Here is a 25,175-nt window from a genome sequence, read left to right on the forward strand (position 1 = left end):
ATGTGAGGGCATGTTTGTATGTTTAAACTTCTGTTATTTCTACATCCCTTTCTCTCAGCCTGGAAGGAAATGGCTGCCTCCCCTGGAGTTATAAGAACATTATAGCCGCTTAAAAGCTCTGGACTTAATCCACGCCCATCATCAACATTACAGTTTCTATAGAGATGATGACTCTTCCTTAATGATGTAGAGGTCCAAAATGTGAACCAGTTGCTCTGAATTGTAACTTTCCAAATTCTAGTCACAACTCACAGAGCAAACTTGTAAGAAGTAGGAAATTCTAAGGCGGGGGTGGGGTTATCTTTTCTTACAACAAAATGTGCACGGGTGAACAGAAAAGTCAGAATACTAACTGGTATTCTCTGGATCCACTGAAAGGCAGGTCAAGCCAAGGAGGACGTCTGTTGCCAGGTTGTGATGGGTGCAAGCTTGAAGGAGAAGGCGAAAGTTATCATAGACATAGTTTCTGACTGTGTCCAAAAGCCAAATGCAAGAACTTTTCTTATTATTCAGTGACTTTTGTTTTAAGCTACCTTTATCTTCTTTTTCCCTCTAATGGGGTAGAGAAGACACAGTTATTTGAAAACTCCCTTGTTTCCTGTATTTACCTGTGTCCCTCCCTAAAAGCTCTGTAAGGTATATAGACAGAACATATACCACAACAATAAATTGCTTCCATGCTTTCCTGGATCTAATGAGATTCTCTTTTGGGAGCTGGTATTTCTACATTCCTGGATTCTCTAAGGAGTACTCCGGTGTGCCAACGGGCAGAAAGAAAGTCACTGTTTGAAGCAGGAAATCAGACTGCAATTGGAGAAGCAGTCTTCATCATATGGTACAAATTCTAGCACATGGCAATCTTCATGCTTCCTGAGGAGCAGTCCTTACGAATCTAGAAATCCTATAGAAACAGATAGGTATCTTAGTAATGATTATTTGTTTCTTGCCCTATTCCTCTAGACGAATAACCGGGTTTGAATCTAGCAGAGATTGGAGTTTTTAAGAGACACTGTCTCTGGTCCTTAATCCTAACATAGCCACTGGCCACGTACAAAATTCTTCAACTTCTCACATTTCTGTTTTCCCATCTGTGAAACTAACACTGTTGAACCGTAAAATGCCATGGGGTGCCAGTTTTGATGCATTTTTATGATATGCTAACTACCTTATAACTGCAAGGGGAGTTTTGACATATCAAATGTAAAGTAACCATATTTTCCAAACCCCAAATCAGGAAACCTGGTCTGACCATCAGAAATAGAATTTTTAAAATCTTAGTTCTCCTGGAAATTTTCAAATTTCATTCAACATTTAGTTGAATTCACAGGCTGGGATTGATAGATCAATGAGCCATGTTCTCTGTTCTCAAGGAACTAAATATTTGTAATAAGTTGGATGTAGTGCTGTCATCAGTGTATTTTCATAGAAAACCAATGAAAGGAAGCCTAAAAATGATGAAAATCTGTTAAAGTTTGAGTTCTCCTTGTTGATATTTTCTGTGGGCATAAATGGACCATTGGAGATGGAACCATGTCCCATGTTAAATATCAATGCTCCCAGGGTTCTTAGCTCTCATATCTTCTCATTCTCCATACTTTCTCTTGGCAAGCTCATCCATGCCAACCATCATCTACTCCCCACATAATGCCAACACTTCCATATCATCTCCAGACAAGTTTCTTTCCTAGGCACAGAAATCTGCTTTCTTTCCCCAAGGCACCTCATTCTCCACTTCTCTGGAATCAGATTCCTAATCTAACCCATATACTTGCTTCTCCTCCTCTGTTTTCTGTTTCCTTGAAGGTGCTACTATCCACTCTGCTATTCTGCTCAAATCCAGACTGAAAACATAGGCAGAACCTGAGACTTACACCCTGCATTCAGTTGGCCACCAAATCTTATGATCATTTCCTTCCCCACCAGCCCCTTGGGTCTTCATAAATTATCATTTGAATAACTGCAACAATCTGAAACTGGTCACCTCATCTCTATCTTACCTCCTCAGGGCCACCTGCACACACTTCCAAACTCATAAGTCCAAGCAAGACACTGGCTGCTTAAGTCTGTCAGTGACCATGATTCATGATCTGGCCCCTGCCCACTGTACACGTTCTGTTCCCATCACTTGCTCTCATGTACCTCATGCTCCTGTCATGCTAGATGACTTAAAACATACCGAACAGAATCAGATATCTCAAGCCTCCATGCCTTTTCCCAGACTGTTCCCTCTTCCTGGAACAAGAATCTCCCCTTCCCCACTCCCATTCCCCTTGTTCAGCTAGTGAATTCCCACTCTTCCTTTAACCTCACTTTAAAGTCTTTCATAATCCTTCCCAGGAGAGGTCATTGCCCTTGCTCTATATTCTCATGGCATCCTTGGCTCACCTAGATTTTTCATTTTATTAATTAAGGTAGCTTAACTGCAGTAAGAAATAGTCTCTAAAATGGATAGTGGTTCAAACACAGAAAATTGTTAATTTCTTTTTCTTTTTTTTACACTTTTCATTTTTTATTGAATTATAGTTGATTTACGATACTATATTAGTTTTGGGTTTACTACGTGGCAATTCAGTACTTCCATAGACTATACTCCATTTAAAGTTACTATAAAATAATGGCTATATTTCTCCGAGCTGTACAAGACATCCTTATTGTTTATTTTACATGTAGTGGTTTGTATCTCTTAGTCTCCTATCCCTGTTTTTACCCCCTCCTCTTCCCTCTCATGTTACAGTATTAGGTAAGTGAACAGGTCATGGGGTGGGCTTCTTGCATGCAGTCATTCAGGGAACCAGCTAATGGAGCCTCTGTGACCTTTAACAATGGACTCCAAGGTTTTCCTGAGACTCTCTCCATTCCAAACAGACTTGAGGCAAAAGAGCCTGGAGGAGGGAAAGCGGGAGATTTTTATGGGCCAGGCCTGGTGGTATCACCCATCACCTCCACCAGCTAAAACTCAGTCTCAACCACCTTATCTGCAAAGGAGGCTTGGAAATGTACTCTAGGTGTGTGCCAGAGATGATGAGAAGATGGTGGCTTTTGGGAACATCTAGTCATCTCTGCCACATCCATGTACTCATTCGAATGGCTATGCCCTGAAAGGAAGAAATATGTGCTATAGTCAAATATGTGCTATAGTCATGGAGCTCCTGACACATGATAATACTTGAGTAAATGTGTGTACACATGAATGAATGAAAGAATCAGTAAGATAAAGGACTACTCTGGATTTAAATAATAATTCTAAAAATCAGCTTGAAATAGAAGTATAAGATTTATATGTTTATATACCTTTATATATTTATGTATCTCCTTCATTGTAATAGCGTTTGTAAAACACACAAAATATAATTATTATTGTCCATGGTTGATAGATACAGATATTCAAAACTAACTTAAAATTGACCAAATTAATTCGGGTAGTTTAAATTGTCTAATTAGTGATAGCAGTCATGGATAGAAATTAAATTAAAAACAGATATGCACACGATATCTATAGGGGTAAAGTGGTTGTAATTACATTCATCTAACTTATATATTCTTATCTGTTTCCAGGATTAAATTGAATTTTAGTTTAATGAAGACCTTCTGCCTTGGTACATAAATAAAATCAAATACATAAATGTATTTGATAAGTTGAGCATCTTGGTGAGAATTGTATGACTTAGAAAATGTCAACATTCTTGGGAAAAATAAACAGGCAGAAAATTTCTAAAACAAATACACAATTATGATTGAGAATTAAAATATAAATCGAATGCACAGGGTGTTTGCTGATTGTTCTTCATTTTTGTAGTGTTAGTGAGTATTCCGTCTTTTTATCTGACATCTCACTGTCTCTTTTCGAGGATATTTGAGTCATTTTTGTCTATTTCTTTAATCAGTTTAACAAAAAGAAACGTGATTTTCACAGGCACAGAAATTCTCACAAAGAAAGTGCACTGAAGTTTATTAGTCTTCTCTTCTGATTGTAGCTTTTAAAAACTATGGCATTGCATGACTAAAGATGGCCACCATTTTGAATAATAGAGTTAGATTCAAAATAGCCTACACTTTTTGGAGAAATAATTTGTAAAATGTCAGTTCAGTAGTGATCAGCATACATTAGTCTTTTTGAAAGCAAGAAAGTAAAAACACATCAATTCTAGGTTACTTTAAATTTGGGTCTTGATCTTTTCCAGAAAGAGAGTTGCACGAGTGTAGCTAGTCCATATCTAGAACTTGAAGAACTGTGAGTGGTCCTGAATACCAAGTTCATGAATTTGGAATGTACCCAGCAGGAGGTGGGGAATCCTGCAAGCTTCTGAGCAGGGAAGTTACATAGACAAGATGGGTTGTGATGTATATTTAACTGTAGACTCAAGGAATGGTTGACCCTGATGAGAAAAGAACTAAGAGAAATTAATTTTAAATGTAACAGGCATTAGGTTAGCTGGAAGGATACATTTCCAAGAATTAATCTTGCAATTCTACCTCTACTTGTATCATACTGGTTAATTCTTACAAAGCAATGTGGGAGAGGAAATAAGATAACCTTTCATTGCACCCTGCCTCTTGATGATTCTATCAGATTTCTCTTACTGCCATAATGAATTACCACAGATTTGATGACTGAAAACAATACAGAAGTATTACCTCACAATTTCTGTAGGTCAGAAGTCTGGCAAGGCATGGGTGGATTCTCTGCTCGTAGTCTCACTGGGCTAAAATCAAGGTGTTGGCCAAAGATGTATTTTTCTAGGGCAAGGGTCATCTTCCAAGCTCCTTCATGGTTGTAGAACTCATTTTCTTCTCATGCTTCCCACATGGCCCCCTCCATCTTCAAGCCAGCAGTGGCAGGTCAAGTCCTTATCACCCTTTGGATCTCCCTGACTTCCTCTTCTGCCCTCAGCCCAGACAAAGCTCTGTTTTTAAGGCTTCCTATGATTACATTGGGCCCATCTGGAAAATCCAGGATACTAACCCTTTTTTGAAGTTAACAAACTTAATTATATCTGCGAAGTCCCTTTGCCATGTTAAGCAATATATTCACAGAGATGACAGTAGGGAGTGAAGGGCCCAAGATTCTGTCCCCCACAATGATACTGACTGTACTGTATAACAACAGAGGCCATTTATATATAAATTATAGAAAATTATACTATCCAAAAGACTACGGGTTTAAAATTATTTTAATTTATTATGAACTATTGCAGACATTCAGGAAGGATATGATGAAATTAATATGATGAACACCCATATATTCCTTACCAATATTACCAATACCATAAAAAGGTATAAAATTCAAAATGTATAAAAGTTGAAAAGTTAAACTAATATGAAGATAATATGGAGATAATATAATACCTATTGTAGTATTCATTATAGATATTATAAATATGGTCAAAGAGCTTCATGTATGTTAAAAGCTTAGGTTTTTATTTGTTCCTTGAGCAGCATGTGCTTATGATGATAGTAATGGCTGTTATTTACATTGCTGTGCTTAATTTCTGCTGTACAGCACAGTGACACAGTTGTACATATATTCTTTTTTATATTCTTTACCATTATGGTTTATCACAGGCTATTGAATTCAGTTCCCTGTGCTATACAGTAGGACCTTGTTGTTTATCCGTCCTATATATAATAGTTGGCATCTGCTAATCCCAAACTCCCAATCCATCCCTCCCCTACCCCCCTCCCCCTTGGCAACCACGTGTCTATTCTCTATATCTGTGAGTCTGTTTCTGTTTTGTAGATATGTTCATTTGTGTCACATTTAGATTCTACATATAAGTGATATCATATGATATTTGTCCTTCTCTATCTGACTTACTTCCCTTAGTATGATAATCTCTAGGTCCATCCATGCTGCTGCAAATGGCAATAATGGATGTTATTTATTGAATGCTTATATATGCAAGTCACTATACGAACTACTTAAGATATATTATCTCCTATCTTCTCAGCAATCCAATAATACTGTTATCTTTCCTGTTTTATGGTGAGTAAACTGAGGCTCAGAGAGGGAGGTCATAGGAGGCCTGGGTGAAGAGATTATTTCTTGCATTTCTAGGATTTACTTAACAATTTGTTCTTCACCAGAGGAGGTTTGAGTAGCTCAGTGGCAAAATGAGACAGTGAACAGAAAAGGGTTTTAGATTCAGACCTGTATTTGAGTGCTGATTTCAACACTTACTAACTCGGCAGATTCCTGAAACCCTTTCACCTCCAGTTCCTCATTTGTAAAGCGTGGCTAATAACAGACACCTCCTGGGGCTGGTGCAAGATAACATGTGTAAAGAACCTGGTATGTGATAAGCTCTAGATAAAAATTCTCCAGTGCTTCCCTCTAGAGTAGCTCAAGTGCATCTGGTTCTAAAGCCCTGGAATAACTCAGGAAGTCAGATGCGGGTGCAGGCCAGCTCCTCCTTATCTGGTAGATATGTAACAGGATGACAGGATCCACCTAGAGGCTCAGATCCATAGGACCAGAGGTGGATCCCTGTGGGTCCAAGACCCCTATGTGATGCATATACATGGATATTCCAGTGGAATAAGTCTAGGAGCCTGACCACGCTGGACGTGGCCTCGAAGACAACTTATAATCACTGAATTTTGACATTGTACACCAGTCAATTAAGATGTGCCAACTTAGCAGGAGACTTTCCTGGCATCCATCCAATGAGCCACATGCCAGAATGTTCTAGTGGCTCTCACATTAATATGTATTTCTGTGTGTCATTTTTGATTGCTCTAATCAGACTTGAAATGAATCCAAGAGGTTTCTACAACTCTGAGACATTAATTCCTCAGTGCCCCCTCCCTCCAGGCTCGGTCTGAAGGCTTAATTCGGCTCTCTTATCTCTCTAGGTATGTGGAGACCAAAGCCAAGGGGCTGTTTTCCTGCGGGAATTTACACTGATTCGAAGAGAGAGCCTTCATGAAGATTTCCTGTCTGACCTCTTGAATAGTCACAAAACTGAAGACCCGGTACAGTGCCTCTTCTATTTATTCTTAGAAACACAGAAGTTCAGTTGCTAATTCTGCCTTGTGGTGGTGGTTGGTTTTAGCAAATCTGAAGAGGTTTGGATGGTATTTTCTCATATCTGTTAGCAGGGGAGGGAAGCAGAGTGATAGGGCAGTGGACAGACTGTATGGGGCAACTTTCTAACTTTTCCTGTGTCTGGTGACCTTCAAACATTTTACTCGAGTGGTAAAGTTTGTTTGGGGCAGCATGTGGAGAATTCACATTAAAGTAACTGATGTTTTGCCAGCGAGTCTGAACGTGAAATGGTAATAATTTAAATGAGTGAAGAAAAAAGGAGATTTATATGTAAAGCCCAAATTGTTGTATGGGTCAGTGGAAACGCCACCATCTTCCAATCCTGGCTTCTTTGTGGATATTTTTACTTCGAAGTATTAGTCGTATTTATTTTATGAAAGTTTGTTTCTCTGGTTGTGGTTTTAGAAGAAAAATGAAAGTCTAGAAAATGAGCTCTCAAATGAAAACAAGTAGTAGAGTTGGAGATGTCAAGGTATAGATCCCACTCTACTTGCAAATCAAGCTGTGATTTGTAATTTGTACTTGGTGTGAGAATTGGATGGATAATTTCTAAAAGTTCTAAATGTGGCTCTTCGTGGTGATGACCTTGTACTCAGAAGTACATTGAAATTAGAGGATGCTGTATGCACAGCAAACCAGTGGCTTCCTTGTCCAGTCGTAAAATGGTAGGATCCCAGGAAATAATGCCTTAGAATACCTCCAAAGCAAATACACCTCCTCTACCCTGCCTTCTTACAGCCCTCTCTCAAGAAGGTGTTTTGGCATCTTTATCTCATAAACTTCTCTTCCAGACACTGAGTAAATTAGCTCTCGCTGTAGCCACTCACAGGCTACTTCTTACTGTTTTGTCATTTCCACCTTCTCTATGATGGACATTCACATCCTTTTCAGAGCTTGTGTCCCAGCTGTTACCAGCCAGGGTTCTTGGCCTCCTTAATCAATAGAAATTGATCAGAGGCCAGATAAGAAGTTTAGGCAAGGCTGTACTGGGGCCCCTGCTGCAGCAGAGGGAAGTGAGAACAAGCAACAGGCTCCCTTGCTAGCTTGCTCGCTGAGGGTGGGGCCAGCTGGTTCCTTATATGGGGTAGGGGTTTGTCCAGGGGTTGGACCAGAGGCGTGGCTTAGGTGGTTTCCCCACCCCTTAGGTGGTGTTGAGTGCAGGGGGCATGCGCAGTACCTTGCTTTTGCTCCCTACCCCCTGCTTTTGCTCCAGGCTCTTCAGAAGTGGCAGCTGAGATTTTTGGTCTCTTTGTATCTCATTGTCCAGAATTTGCCCCAAGTGCACAAGTACTCAGTTATTTTCAGTCCCTTATAGTTTCTTTGTATTTTGTTGCTTGAGAAGGCTTTTGTCCAGGTGCAAGCACTGCAGCAAAGGGTCCCAGGTCCCAGCGCATCTGACAGCGTCCGTGGGTAGGAGCGGTATTGAAGTTTCCCAAGGGCGCTATAATTAATTTTCAAATGCTTCTTATAATATATATTATATATATAATATACATATTATATATACATATTATATATATTTTATATATATATGTTTTAAGCTCTGAAAATGCAGAGACTGCCTTTTAAACTTTCATTGTTTGCTCAAGGCAGTTTTGGTGATTCACTAATGGGACACACACATTGCCACTGAAGTTTTATTACTTCTTAAGTGAACGGTATCTTGTAATTATATTTTAATTTTGTCCCGTTTGATGTTATTCAGTATCTGAAGTAGGTTAGCTCATTTTGGATTTGGTTTATGCAAAGTCCTGGAAGTGCTGCTATGAGATACTATATGCAAACTTCATGAGCTAGTCTAATTATTACATAATTTATACCATAAAGGAAATTGAATAATATGAACTAATTATGAACATAATGGAATTATCAAAGTGGTGCCACTAAAAATAATTTTTGTCACCTGGCAAGCATTGAAGGGTGTTGCGAACATTATTATTACAAAGTATTACATTGATTTACATCATAATAAAAATTGCATGCTGGGCTTCCCTGCTAGTGCAGTGGTTAAGCATCCGCCTGCCAATGCAGGGGACACGGGTTCGAGCCCTGGTCTGGGAAGATCCCACATGTTGCGGAGCAACTAAGCCCATGCACCACAACTACTGAGCCTGGCTCTAGAGCCCGCAAGCCGCAACTACTGAGCCTGCATGCTGCAACTACTGAAGCCCACACACCTAGAGCCCGTGCTCCGCAACAAGAGAAGCCACCACGATGAGAAGTCCGTGCAACGAAGAGTAGCCCCTGCTCGCAGCAACTAGAGAAAGCCTGTGCGCAGCAGCGAAGACCCAACGCAGCCAAAAATAATAAATAAATAAACTTATTAAAAATAAAACAAAAAACCTGCATGCTGCCGAATTTTCTCAAACTTACTGAGGTCGCAAGTAATTGAGTGGGTGGAAGCATTTAAGCCGAAAGAGAAATTACCGACCAACACAGAGAGTCAGACCTGGAGCTGTACAAGAAAATGTGAGGGAAAAGGAAAGAACAAAGCTTCCTGAATACCAGAAGGTAGTTCAGCCTTCTAATAAGTTTATGACATTCTAACAGTTTCTTTGGAGGGTGTGTCTCTCTATCTGAGAACTTCATTTGGCCCACAGGCTATAAAACTTTTAAAGTGTCACTTTATTTTCCAAATAGACATGAAAAGATGAATCACCATAATCTCTGTGTTTGTCTAAAGGAAAGAGTTCAAACATGAGTTGTTACTTGTATTCATAGCCAGAAAAGTGAAATTCCTTTTGTGCCTCTTTTGTGTGTTTCTGCTACATTGGGAGGAAGCAGAATGGTAGAGTCATGAACAAGAAAATTTCCTGGTATGGGTCGCAAAAACCACTTCACAAAGGCAGGTGGGTGAGAGAGGAAAAATGGTTGCGCAACATTATCTGTACAGTTGTACCCGCTTTCACGTAGATCCTCCCTAGTAGCCCAATGACATTTATGCACATATTTTACCTCCCTTACCAGATTAGTAGCTCTGTTCCTTGAGGCCAGGATCCATGTAGATTCTCACCCCCTTAGCATCTTCCCCTGCTCTTGCATATGATAAATGCTTAGTTGTGTTAAGTGTCTGTTGATGGAAGAAGCCCACCATGACTATTCTCTATTGCCCTATGGTTAACATTTTTATATTGAAAACACTTACAGGATTCTATCACAGACTATGCATGAAAAGAGTCTTATAAATGAAAATCCTTCTAAATACAAAGTGATTATTGCTAAAATGGTATGAAAGACTTCAGTTTTTAATGAGGTGATAAACCGTTTGGGATTATTTTACATATGGTCCTTTCAAGCCAGGGTATGTGAATTTGAGGATGTTTGCCTACTAGAAATTTATAGTTGTGGAAGTAACAAATTTATCCCCAATATGTCTAACATTTTGGACAGAGGTAGCATTAACTGTGGGAAACACCTTGTCATACTTCTGGGTAAAATTATTGCCATCCTCTTTTTAGGTGTTTACTTTTTCTTTGCTCATATTCTTTCTTTATCCTTTTAAATAACTTTTGAAAACCAGAACAGCCTTACTTACAACTTGTTTGTGGAACTCTTTCACCTAAAAGCTTAATTTAGGGGGTCATTTTTGACCTTTAAATGTCACTTCCTCAACTCCTCCTCAGCTAGGGTTTTTCGGCATGAATTGACTTTGACATTGCATTAGAAAAACTTTTTAGTTTTCAGTTTTTCTGCAGGGCAGAAATAGAGACACAGATGTAGAGCACAAAAGTATGGACCCTAAGGGGGAAAAATGGTGGGGGGTGTGTGTGATGAATTGGGAGATTGGGATTGACATATATACACTAATATGCATAAAATGGATAACCAATAAGAACCTGTTGTATAAAAAAATAAATAAAATAAAATTCAAAAATTCAAAAAAAAGAAGAATTTGTTTATGACCTCACAGTTGGGAAGATTCTCTTAAGAGGTAAAGAGCCCAACCTGTAAAGGAAAATATTGATGCTTTAAATTACATTAAAATTTAATATATCATTAAACATTTAATGTCTAAAAACTTCAAAAAGTAAAAAGTAAAAAGATAAGATACAAGCTGGAAGACGTTTTTTGCAATGTATATAACTGGCAAAAAATAATATCTATAATATATAAAGAACTCCTAGAAATTATGTTTAAAAAGACAAACAGTCCCGTGGAAAAAAAAAAACCAAAAGTCATCAGAAAGAGACATGGTTAGCTAATACTCATTAAAGGTATGTTCAATCTTACTAATCATCAGGGATTTACAATGTAAAATAACAAGGACATGGCATTTGATGCCCATCAGATTGGCAAAAATTAAAAGAACTGACAAAGGCAGTGTCAGTGAGGACGAAGTAATTAGAAATACTCCTATTTTGCTGTTGGGGTACAAGTTGGTCTAACTACTTTAAAGAGTAACTTTCCAACGTCTCTAAAGTTGAATATGAGCATGTGCTACATCTCACCAATTTCCCTTTAGGAATCTACCCTGGAGAAACACTTACACATATGTTTAATGCAGTATTGAATGTTATAGCCTAAAGTTGATAGAAAATCTTAAATATCCATCTGAAGGTAAATGGATAAATAACTTGTGGTTTATTCTTATAATAAAATGCTATCAAAGCAATTCAAATGGATAACTAGATTGACATGCATTAGTATAAATATCAAAAATATGTTGAGGGGGAAGATGATACCATTGTGTAATATGATACCATTTATATCAATTTTAATATCACATAACTATTTATTAGATATTATTTAGAGAAAATGTTTATACATAAAAGCAGAGGTGGGAAAAATATGCTGCAACCTTGTAATGTTGGTTGCCCTCTGGACAGAGAGAAAAGAAGGGGAATTGGATTGGGAAGGTGTGCATTGTTCACTTTAAGTTTATAATGTCTATAATATTTTGTTTAAAAATATATGGTAAATGGTAATATATGTTTAAATGGCTAGTGGTTTACAGAACAGTTTACTTTATTATTCATTTCAGTTTTTATGGTTCAAGTGTCTTTAAATACATGCATAATAAAACTTTCAGGATAATATTTGGCAAGTAATCAGCACAAAATAAATGCTGTTTTTATTAGCAATGGTTGAACTGACAAATCTTTGAGGCATAAAATGACAAACCTCAGTGCCCAAGATTTAATATATACACTATTCACATTTTTGCCTCACAATATAATTAAGGAGTAGTCAAATGTAGGACAACAGACCATAAGATCATGGGGCCTCCTATCAGTTCATGAACTGCAACTCTGGTAAATAATGTCAAGATGATGAATCTCAGTATTTAAGGAGAGGGACTACTTTTTCACACTTGACCTTTGGAATTAACTGAAAAAACCATTATCATTTAAGAAAAAAATTTTTTTTCTATATCCAGTTCTAATTTACTTACAGCTTATACAGTTCCTAGCTGCTGAGATGTCCTCCATTTGCTAGGATTCTGTTGTTAACTCCAAACAACAAATAGATAACAAGATTAATTATCTAAAAGGCACCGAAAGTAATAAAATGTGAAACACTAAAAATCCTAACTCCCATGCCAGCAGATTTTTAAGATCAAACAACCTCTCAAATAAAAAACATAATTCTCTTTAAAAATTTTAACATCAGTTAGAAATACATAAATAACACATGTGAATTTTAGGACTCTTTTTGAGCACATTTTCAGGTTTCATACTGTAAGGTCCTTCTCCAAAAAACTTTGCCAGAATGGTGAAATTTCAATATTTAATAAACTATTCTAGGCATGAATTCAACTTTATTCCTCTAAGCTAGTATTCAAATTCCTGAGGTAGTCTCCACTTATAGTTATCCTAAAGTAAACTAGCACACTTTGAAATAAATATCAAATATCGCTAGTAAAAGTTATAAATGTGAGGAGTTGACTATTTGCTGCTTAACTTTGGAACTTTCCTAATAAGCTTAAACTAACTCTATGGGCTGTGATTTAAATTACACCTCAGAAAATCACTTTGGGCACCAAAGAATAATTTATTGCTTCCTTAATATAAAGAGCTAATGTATCTCATGGAAAGACAAATCACTTTCGAAGGAGTTCCTTAGTTGTTTATAAGGTAGTGCTCAAACTATTAGCCCGTGTGATGAGTTTAAATGCCTATCTTTAATACGCCATTTATGACTTAGTTTTGCATGGAGGTCCATCAGTAGTTGAGGGCAACTAGAGAGGAATGGTTACTGACTCCTCTGGCAGCTGGACAAGGTCATTTGGCCAGATATCTGCATAGAGAGGTGCTGAGAACTTTCTGAGAGGTTAGAGGACAGCCTAATGGAATCATGTGACTAAGAGTCCGAATTCTTTCACCCGAATTTAAGAAAATATGAGAGGATATGTGGGTTGTGGGTAGGGGCAAGATGTCCCTTTGATGTAGCACATCGTCTTAGAGGTTATTTTTAAATTTTTCTAATATGGAGAGATGTGGGATTTTTTTAGAGTAGATTCTATTTCAGGGTAGGTAGAAATGTAGGCTTTTAAACAGATTTTAATTAGGTTGGACAATTGAAGCAAAACATTAAAACAACATTATTTACTAGCATGGTATTATTGATTAGATGTAGTCTCTAAATGTTGATTTTAAAATTCCGTATATACCATTTTGCTTTTGTTAATAGTAATTTTTAGGTAAGAAGAATAATGTCATATTTTTGTTTAAAAAGCTAAAAATAGAACTATATAGAACTACTATATGACCCAGCAATTCCACTCCTGGGTATATATTCGAAAAAAACAAAAACACTACTTCAAAAAGATACATTCACCCCAATGTTCATTGCAGCACTATTTATAATAGCCAGGACATGGAAGCAACCTAAATGTCCATCAACAGATGAATGGATAAAGAAGATGTGGTATATATATACAATGGCATACTACTCAGCCATAAAAAAGAATGAAATTTTGCCATTTGCAGCAATGTGGACAGACTTGAAGGGCATTATGCTAAGTGAAATAAGTCAGACAGAGAAAGACAAATACTGTGTGATATCACTAATATGTGGAATCTAAAAAGTACAACAAACTACTGAACATAAAAAAGAAGCAGACTCACAGATATAAAGAACAAACTAGTGGCTACCAATGGGGAGAGGGAAGGAGGGGGGACAATATAGGGGTAGGGAATTAAGAGGTACAAACTATTAGGTATAAAATAAGCTATAAGGATATATTGTACAACATGTGGGATATAGCCAATATTTTACAATAACTATAAATGGAGTAAAACTTTTAAAAATTGTGAATCCCTATATTGTACACCTGTAGCTTATATAATATTGTACAGCAACTATACTTCAATTAAAAAAACAGCATAATTACTCAGTGAAAAGTTTTGAAAAGGGACACATTTTAGTTTTCCTTTGTGTTATCTTATTTGATTTTAACTTGATGTTTACAAACAGGAGAATGACTACTAAAAGAAAGAATAAAGGTCTGTATTATTAAGTATATATATGTAACTTTTGCTAAAAGAAAATATCATTATCTACAATTAAATTGTTTTACCAAAACTAAAAATGTGGAATTTGATGTACAAGTGTCGCTTATAGAGACAAAACTTGAGGAGTGGTTGTTTTTTTGGGTTGAGGCTTTATTTCCAACTGGCTGTGAGACTTCAGGCAAGTCATGTACTTTCTGAACCTTGTTTTCCTGACATTTATTTTATTTACTTATTTTTTACTGAAGTATAGTTGATTACAATGTTGTGTTAATTACTGCTGTATGGCAAACTGATTCAGCTATTATACATATATATATTCTTTTTTTATATTCTTTTCCATTATGGTTTATCAGAGGATATTAAATATAGTTCTCTGTGCCATACAGTAGAACCTTGTTGTTTATCCATTCTGTATATAGAAGCTTACATCTGCTGACCCCAACCTCCCACTCCATCCCTCCCTTAATTCCCTCCCCCTTGGCAACCACCAGTCTGTTCTCTATGTCCATGATTATGTTTCCATTTCATAGATAGGTTCAATTGTGTCATATTTTAGAGTCCACATATAAGTGATATCATATGGTATTTGTCTTTCTCTTTCTGACTTACTTCACTTAGTATGATAATCTCTGGTTGTATCCACATTGCTGCAAATGGCATTATTTAGTTCTTCATGACCTTTAAAATAAACATGTTCTGAATGATTCTGCAGCCTTGGATACTGTGTTTCAAATTAGATATTTAATGGAAACTTCAAATTCCTTACAGTTGCTGTTTGATGAACCTCTTTTGATCTCTACTCAAGTCATTTTTTATGCCAAAACCAATTATGTGTTTCTGGAGTCCGGTCTTCCCACCTACAGTAGACTCACTTTCCTTCCAATTCTTCACAAACAACTGGCTGCCATTCATTCTCCATGTACCTTTAACAACATAATATTCCTAAAGCTCCACTTTGCCCTTCACACAATGTGTACTCGTATGTCAAAGCTAAGTATCTCTTTTGGGAAAGTCAAGCTCCTCAAACACAGTTTAATGTCAAAACCCCTTAGTGTGGCCCCTGCTTAACTCTAACCTTGTCTCTGATGACATCCACTTAGATTTTCTTCACTCCAGCTTGTTCAGACCACACTTTGTTCCTGTATCAAATGATCAGTTCAGTGTTTTACTCACAGGGCATCTTTTACCTAGAATGTCCTCCTCCGCTTTTCACTAGACCTTCCTTTATTAACCCAACCCTACTCTCCCCCTCTCCAGGAAGCATTCCCTCTGAACTCTCCTATAGCACTCACTGTCCTAGCTCATGGAACCAGCCAGTGCCCCGCCTTCTCAGGCTGCCCAAAGGACCCTATACAGATGTGGAGAGTCCTTGGTTAAAGCTTCAGGGCAGTCCATTACTAGACTCTTAATCTGCAGGGATGATCTGCCAAGAGGGGAGTCTGAGTGCAAGTCTGGGAAAAGAAGCAGGAAATCGTGAGATCTCAGAGATTAGGTTATGGTGGAGGAACTAAGAAGGGACGAGGGGAAAAAGGGAAGTGAGGGTTTGGCCAGAAGTGCAGTGGGGCACAAGGGAGTCAAAAAATCAGACTAGGAATTAATTCTGGGATCCTGTTCCAAGAACGTTGTCCATTTGTTGTAGCATCTCTCCTACTCTGCATCCTCATTTATCTTTTCATACATACAGACCATCTGCCCTGGAAATCTTTCAGGCAAGGAGTATGTTTTACATTACTTTGCCCAGCACACAGAATAGAATTTTAAGCAGAGTAACAATGACATAATAACAATGAAAATATCAATAACTGCAGTAATGAGAATACCAGCTATCATTTATTGTCTTCCTCTTCTGCACCAGGTGCTGCCTAAGGCACTTTGCATACATATCTCATTAATCCTAGGAAGAGCGTGATCCCTACCCACCCCCAACAGATGAAGAAATGAAAAAGCAAAGGAATTTAGCCAAGGTTGCAAAACTGATCTGTTACTTAAATGATCATAAAACAATGTACATATGAAGAATACTGATTCATGTCAGCACCTACTATACTCAACACACTAGTCCAGGTGCTACCAGGAGATATAAAGATAAGTTGAACTGTCCTGGCTCTCTAGGAGTTTAGAATATTGACATTTTAATTCTGTTGAAATGTTTTGTTTTTAGATAAGCTCACCAGAGTAATGGCAGAATGCTTAGATTATAGGTATTTTAGGATACCTCATCCTTTTAATAAGAAAGTCTTCAGAAATAGCACTTGATTTATTTTTTTAAAGGTTGAACCTGATTATACATATATGAAGCAGATTCAAAGGAGCTGCTGAAAATACAGCATTTCAGGTGGACTGTATTTTATTGTCGTTTGCAGTTAGATTCCCACATAGAGTTGTGGCTTTGCATACTCCATTGCCCTTCAGTGGGTTTGAGTGTGGATTATGTATGTTCAAATGGCTGCTTGCCTCCAGTTTGAAAGTACAATTTAGTAGACCACTTACCACTGTTGGTTAGTATTCCAAGTTTCTATGGGGACTATTGATCTTCATGTATTACACAGGCCCCAAAGTATGAATTAGTGAGTGTATGGAGAATATATGCAGGAGGCTAAGCTAAATAAGTTGCTGAAAACTATGGTGTCCTGTGCTGAAATCCAATTTGGTATAATTCTTATGAAGAGCAAAAAAACTTGGCTTTAGCTTTTCAAGTACTCTACCTTCTTGGCACCTCAAAATGTATGACCCTGATGGGAATATGGCTAAAAGGTTGTGTCATTTAGTAGCAAATTTACTGTATGTGACTGAAAGCTCCCCAAATAGAGATATTTGCTTCTCTCTTATGTAAGAGAAGTTTTCTAGAGAGAGAAATTTGAGATCCATTATGATCAAAGGTACTAGGGACCCAGGCTCATTCTATTTTTCTCCTAAATCCTTCTAGCCTCTGACTCCCATTGTGTTGGATACGTTGTGATGCTAAATGGCTGCCAGAGCTCCTGCCATTATGCTCATTCTAGGCAGTGAGAGGGAGGAAGGGACAAACAATAAGGTGCTAATGAAGAAAAAGGCATAAACCAGCGGGCTCACAAGGGCTTTCCCAGAAGCTGCCACTTACTATTTCCTTTAATAGCTCACTGGTAAGGGCTTAGTTACACAGCCATGCCTAGGTGCAGGGGAATCTGAGCCATGCTGTCTTTACACGGTGCAGCCATGTTTTAAGGAAGTTTAAGGAAGAAGGGACAATAAATTCTGAAGTGAGCAGCTAAGATTTTCACCCACAGTGAGATACTAGGTGAAACAATAATTGTAATAAAATTACCACGGTTTGCATACTGAATGCGAAATTCATTTCCCAGTGGCTTTTGCATTTTGGAGGATGATTAAATCGTTTTGGCATTAGTGGTGATGGTTGCACAAAATACTAAGAACCACTGAACTATATACTTTACAATGGTGAATTTTATAGTACATGCGTTACAGCTCAATTACAAAAATTTGTAGTCTATAAGTTTCAATCTAAGAGGAGAGGACACAGATGTAAAAATCTATATTTCCCAGAATGTAAGGAGGGTAGCTCAAAAGAGAGAGCAAAGGCTATCACAGCATGTCTCAGTGGTTCTCTTTTCTCTAAGGACAGCTGCCTCCCACACCAGGACTCTGCCTGATGCTGGAGTGGAAGGAAAATGCAGGATAACTGGCTGAACTGTGGAGCATTTGGTGCTGATGGTGATGGCTATGAGTATAGCGACAGCAAACGTTTATCATCTCTCAGATACTGGCTATATTTGTTATGTATATGAGAATCATAATAGCAAACATTTTAGATAATACCAAGATAATCTTATGAGAAAACTGAGGCCCCTGTTGGTTAACTAATTTGCCAAGGTCACACCCTTTGTATGGAGTAGAGCCTTGTTTCAGATCCAGTGGTCTGGGTCCATGCTCCATCCTCTTAACTGCTACACTCCACTGAAAGGCTTTCTCTTGCTGTCAAAAATGAGCTCTCTGATTTGGAGGAAGAAGTCATCATCTTTTATGGATTTTGTGATTTTTATAATATAAAAATTATATGTGATGATAGTTATTCAAGTTATTCAAGTGATTTTATGAAGCAGGACTGGATGGCATCTGTCTCAGGATTGCCTTATTCATTTTCATACTAAAATGCTCTCCTGGAGTAATTAGGAACATGAGATCAATTATCAAGCCACATGCACATGTGCGCGCGTGCACGCGCACACACACACACACACGCGCACACACACACACACACACACACAGCTGAGGAAGGTGACCTGCTATGCCAGCCTTGCTTTTAATTAGATATTTAAAGCACATACTTCCTTTATCAAACCTCACCTGATACAATAAGACAAATTTCTTTCACTTTTTTCTTCCAGATGATCCGTTATGGTCCTGGTAAGTGCATGGCTTGCTTTTGACAGGCATAGCATCTTCTTTTAAAATTGAAGTTGTTTGCAGTTTTCTGACCATTTAGGGTACAGATGTTTATTGTACTCTTATTGCTATAATTAAACAATACACGTGAATCTGAAGATTTATTTTTTCACATTTATTTTTCAAGGCAGTTCAAAGCTTGGGCAGTCCTACCTTGGAGCAGAAATATTCTCTTTCAAAATGTATGTACATGGAGCTCTTTTGTATGTAATCAGGGTACATGGATGGGCTGAACACATCAAAACTTGGGGAAATTTACATATTCATAGAAGTATAACTTTGACTGAGTGTTTCCTTTAGATGGGTACTGCCTTATGCTATGAATAGTGGATGTTTTTGTATTTATGGCATATCTGTTTCCATACCATCATTTGACTTATTCTGTGACTATCTTAGGGCAAACATTAGGACAAAAATTGTTCAGATATCTTAATTTCAAAACCAAAAATCACATATAGGGACATATGATCTCAACAGAGATATAATAAAAGGATGGTTTTAATGGAAAGACAGTAAGACTCTTTACCTGGCTTCTTTAAGGAATATCCATTATCTCCAAAGAAACAGAATGGTTCTGGCACATTTTTAAAAGTATTTCAGAATTTATAATTGTGCCTACCCAAATACAGATGTGGTGGATATAAATTTGAGTCCCACACTCAGGTGTGCAAAAGAGTGACTTCGGTTCTTTTTGTAATCAAATTTAATTTTTCTCACACCACTCTGTTTGGTCTGATGCAGGAAGTTAATTTAGTCCCTTGCAGGTAAATTTAGTCCAAGTTAGTTATTTGGGTGCACAATTGTTGGTCTGTTGTATGCGCACCCATCCCATTATCTGAGAAGCATGTATAAATAACACCACAGAGAAGAGGCGAAAGGTGCATGGTATATGTTTCTAACCTGGCCTCTCACTCAAGATGTTACTCATCCCACCAGTTCTTGGCATAGATGGGGTTTATGGCCACTCAAAAGAAAACTTGTGGTGGAGGGAAAGGCAGCCTGGACCTCCTGCCAGTGCTGACTGAACTCTGGGTCCTTGCTACTACCTCCCTGCCCAGGAGCAGCCTCACCCATCACATTCCGGGTGGGAACTGTCCAGGTCTTGTCCATCTGACTAAGCATTATCAACGATAAACATTCTGGCAGACAGGCCACCGTTTTCTCTTTCTCTGATAATCCCTGAGTCCCTCTGGAATCCATAGGATATTTTAGATGCTACTCTAGAGCCAAGTGGAACCAGAGTTGAGGGTGTGGACATGTGAGTTGCCTCTTTCATTCCTCGATTTGCACGTCATACCACCATTTCTACTCTGGCCACCAGGGTGACATGAGGACTTTTCTCGGATGCCTGACATCCCCCTTCTCTGAGACAAAGTGGGCAACGTCTTTTCTTCTATAAGATCCCCACACTTAAAGTAGGGGTACATGCTGCCCTTTTTCCCAAGCAAGACCCTTTCTGGTGGGTGAGAAGGGCATCCAATTTCCAGACTTGTCTCACTGTCTTGAATTCTCTCCATACTCTACCTCCTCAGCTTCCATAGAAGGGTCTCATCATGTGGAGGTAGTTAGGAGAAGGATGCATGGGGAAAAATGGTATACTAGATCACATCTACTATCAAATGTTGGATTTTTAACCTGAACTTCAGCATTTGAATTTAGAACTCAGGAATTCAACATCTTTGTTCTGTCGTGGTCTGATACTCTTTTACATGGGATTAATGGCGACCTCCATATCTTGTGGAGCAAATGAAAAAAATCAGTTAATATCTCAAATGATTATTCCACTGCACTAACTTATGTGCAACGTTCTGTAAATTATATAAAAATGAATTAGCCAGGTTGTATTTACAGATTGGGTGATTTGGGGCATAATTTCATTGTTCCAGTTGAGTTTTGAAGATTCTTGTACTGCTAAACTCTCTGCTATTTTGAATTTGCACTGTGGAATTAAATTTTATAGTTCTAATGAGCACAAGGTAATTAAATACCATGACTAGGGAAAAAAACATTTTAACTGTGATTTAAAATAAGAGATATTGTTTTACAGATAGGATTTGGAATCAGAATAAACTTGCCCTGTTGCCTTGTTCCCCAGTGTTGTCTAAAAGAGGGAGAGATTATTTCATCGTCCAACAAATAATTCCTAAATGTAAAAAATGCTGACAGAAGTGACAAGCATTTGATTTTCTTTGAATGAATTCCAAAGTTCATTCCACTGCATACATTTCTTGTTCTCCAAATAACTGCTCAGAAAAAAAATTAAAGTCTGATAGCAACTTTGGTCTAAAAGAGTTATGCACATTAAATTTGATGCCTATGAGCTCTACCCATGGTACCAAAGAAGGCATAGGGATCTGACCTTTTAACTCCTGGAAGAAGAAACTAATTTAAACAAGTTCCAGACTGGTGGGTATGGTGAAGGTGATGTCAATTTTGTTCATTTATGTAGGATTTTTCAAGGATTTCCTACACAGAACCTTTACAAGGACTTTTTAATCCTTACCTACCAATATCAAAATACTTCATTGGTAGTCAAACAGCACAGAGCCTAAGAGCATAATCTTCCTATTTGTCAGGAGTCAGAGAAGGAAGATTCCTACTTTTACTTTGCTTAGTATCTTGGGAATTTCATAACAGCAAATGCCTGGTCCTGACCAACTATGGTGCTTAGGCAGTCTTTAGTAACTGAGCAGTCACCAGAGACAGACTCAACCTACTTAATAACAAGCTGTTTCAATGTAGGAATGCCAGTGAATTGGCCAGCATTTCCACAACCTATCTAGAGAAGAAAGAAAATAGGAGGCAACACTGTTATTCTTTGAAAGTTATTCCTTGAAAAAGCATCCATATATGTAAAAATCACATACTGAATAGCCTGGACTATCCAGAACATGGTCAAAACTCAGAAAATAAGTAAAATGGATGTCCTAAAAATAGTTATAGTTGACTCACAAAGGCCCCTTGGTCTCTTGTTTTGAGTGTATTATTCTAACTTTGCGTTTGATTTTAAGTGGATTGATTGGTGTGGTTGTCAGATTTTAAAGTAACCTACATGTTCCCTAACTCCTGGTGTTTATGGCCTTGTATAATTCCTTTCCCTTGAATTTGGGCAGGACCAGTGACTTGCTTCTAACTAGTAGAACATGGCAAAAGCGATAGGATGTTATTCCTGTGATTATGTTACGTAAGATTCCATCTCGCTAGAAGACTTACTTGAGAGTCTTGCTCTCCTTCTCGCTGGCTTTGAAGAAACAAGCCATCATGAGTCCTATAGACAGAGGAAATGAATTCTGCTAACAACCTGTAAGCCCAGAAGTGGACCCTTCCCCAAATGAGCCACCAGATGAGAAGCCAACCCAGACTCGTACTTTGCAGCCTTGCAGAGGACCCAGCTAAGCCATACCCAGACCTCTGACCCACAGAAACTGTGACATAATGAATGTGCATTGTGTTCAGCCTTTCAGTTTGTGGTAGTTGTTACACAGCATAGCAAGCTAACGCAATTTGTTTCTTAAGCTATAAAAGAGAGGTATTGCTACATGAAACAGGTTTTGACTGCAACAAGAGAAGAGACAACTGACAGGTAAGAAAACAAAAGATATGAAAACATAAAAGATACGAGATACAAGAATAAAAGATATGAGCTCAAAAGTATCACATAGCCGTCTGAACCAAGTTAGCTCAGAAACCAGTAGCCTTATACACCAGAATAATCTCTGAAGGCATAACTGAACAGTAAATGGTATTCATAGTTATCACTCTGAATCCACAAGAAGAGGGTATATCATGCAAAATATATTCTGTGCAAGAAGATAGAGGTCTATGTAATAAAAGTCATGAAAAAATTTCATAATCATTGATGTAGCATTGCATATGTTTGCCCACAGATCTTGGAATTATTTGAGAATTTGATATTTATTCTAGGATTAATTCAAAGAGATCATAAAATAAATGTTTATTATCAGAGTTACATATGCCTTTCTCACAATGTGATATGTCAGAATGCTTATAGAATCTGAAGTGAGAATTTTAAGTTATGAATAAATACTTGAGCTAAAAATTCAAGTATCACTTGTCCATGTAACCTGTGGACAGTTTGGCCTCTGTTTCTGAGCAGGAAAGGTACCTGGGATTGGAAGCAATGAAGAAAGGCTGATATGGTGGTGGGCTGTAGGTTGGTTTTTCCTTCGGCTTGCAGGGTACAGGAGGGAGAGAGTTGCCTTGGTCTATGGAAGAGCTAGTAAGAGAAACAACAACCACCATCTGTTTCTTTTTAAAAAGACCCAAAGTTCAAGCATATTTTTATAACCATGCCATAAATCTGCTTGAGGTGATTTTTTCATAGTCTTCTCTGCATCCCATGAGATTTGGAGTAGGAAGGGGTCATGTGAGTAAATATTGGAAATGCTCTGGATTCTGCAGATAATGAAGCCCTGTAATCTAGTTCCAGCTCAAACACCTACTAGTCATGTCACCTGAGATTTAGTTTTAGCAGTTGTAAAATGGGGATAATATTCTCTACCATAGAAGTAGACTATGCACCATCAACCCCTTTGACAGACTGTTTGTAGAACAATTTTGTTGCAATATTTTTTGTGAATGGTGCTGTTAAAAAAAAAAAAAAGCAGCTGTCAAACATGTTTATAAAGTCCATAAGATGAGGAGTTTTGAGAAGTATCCCTTTATATAGTTTGGATGTGGGATCCCATTTCAGTTTACAAAGCACTTTTCATTGCAGCCAGTCGTTTGATCTTCTTGGTCATCCTGGGAAATAGGTATTATCATCACATCAAGTCAGCAGTGTCTCCTATTGCTATGTAGTACACACATACAAACACACACACACACACACACATACACACACAATTATTGATTATTGAAGGATGGAGTTGCCCAGTGTCCCATAACTGGTGAATGGTGAAATCAGGACTGAGGGCAAAGACTTTTGACTAGATCCCACGTCTAACTCTGGAATATTTTGACGGAAATCACTTAATTATAAGCAGCAGTAGTCATCTCTTGAGAGCAAAGATGCTTCTGAACCACCATGCTGCCTTTTCATCAGCAACTGCTTTGTCATGTTCCGAGTTACTGACTCACGTTTGGAGTGATGAGCAATTCAACCTCAGGCCTAACTGCTTTCTGTCCATGCAGAGTTCTAGGTAAACAGGAAGCCCTTGTCATCACCCCGTTTCTAGTAACTCCTCTAAGTGGAGTCCATTCCTCATAGAAGATGGTAAGAACATGGCTTTTCTCCTTGTCCCTGGAACCCTGAAGCTAATTAGCTCACATTTAAAGTATTGATACTCTGTGAAAAACTATATTAAATCTAATCAAAGAACTAAAGTTTAAATACAACCTGCCCATGCATTCATGTTGGGGATTATTTATTCTTTAAGTTATTTATTTAGTGATGTAAAGGGTTTAAATATCTAAATATAATAATAATAAATAAAAGAATAAGCTAGCCCAAAAATGTATATAACATGGTCTCTGTTTTGGATCAAAAGTAAAGGAAAAGAAAGAGAAATTTCAATATGTGTATTCATTTATAGGAGCATAGAGAAACATGAAAGAAGCAGCTAGATTATTTGGTTTCTCAAGTGTATGAGAAAAGTTAGAATTTATTAACTTTTTAAAATATATCTGGAGTTTTTTCACTTGTAGCAAGGATCAAATAATAATTTAAAATCATCCAATAAGTATAGCAATAGGAAAGAAGGAAAGAAGGAAGGAAAATGAACAATCATTCTCACAGCTGAGAGGGACCTCATTTGCTAACTCATAGATATAATTTATCTTGTTTGTCATTATGAAAGAAATAAGAATATATTGTATATAATTAGGCAGTGTATTTATCCTATGCTTCAATAAATGTTTTAAAATGTCATTTATACATTTTCTGTGATATCTATTGCTTATGTTACAGAAATTTAAGAATTTGAGATTATGGTGGATACTGTAGAGTGTATAAAATGTATGATAAAAAAAACCATTCATCATTGCAGCTAGGTGCAGGGGAGCACAGGATGAATAAACTGTGATCCCGAACTTGAAAAATAAAAAAGACCTAGGAGAGCTCACAGCCTGTTTAATAGTGATGATAAGTGGTTGGCATTCCTACTACCTTCTCTGGCTCCCCTACCCCCATCCCATGTAAAGTCTCTAATATGTTACTTGGCTACTGAAGTCAGAGCATCCTTCAGGTGTCCTCTTAACCGCAGGTGCCAGCA

At 37.7% G+C, this 25,175-nt stretch overlaps 1 long non-coding RNA gene across 1 annotated transcript in view; it reads left to right on the forward strand.

Annotated features, from left to right (window-relative positions):
* Positions 1-25,175, forward strand: part of LOC309663711 — a 380,443-nt gene that overhangs the window by 263,974 nt on the left and 91,294 nt on the right. The window contains exon 2 of the long non-coding RNA XR_014265417.1: positions 6,853-6,972. This is a non-coding gene — a long non-coding RNA (uncharacterized lncRNA). The remainder of the gene's footprint in view (positions 1-6,852; positions 6,973-25,175) is intronic.

The sequence above is a fragment of the Balaenoptera physalus genome, assembly GCF_965194825.1.
Source record: "Balaenoptera physalus genome assembly, chromosome: 7".
In the NCBI taxonomy this organism is placed as follows: Eukaryota; Metazoa; Chordata; class Mammalia; order Artiodactyla; family Balaenopteridae; genus Balaenoptera; species Balaenoptera physalus.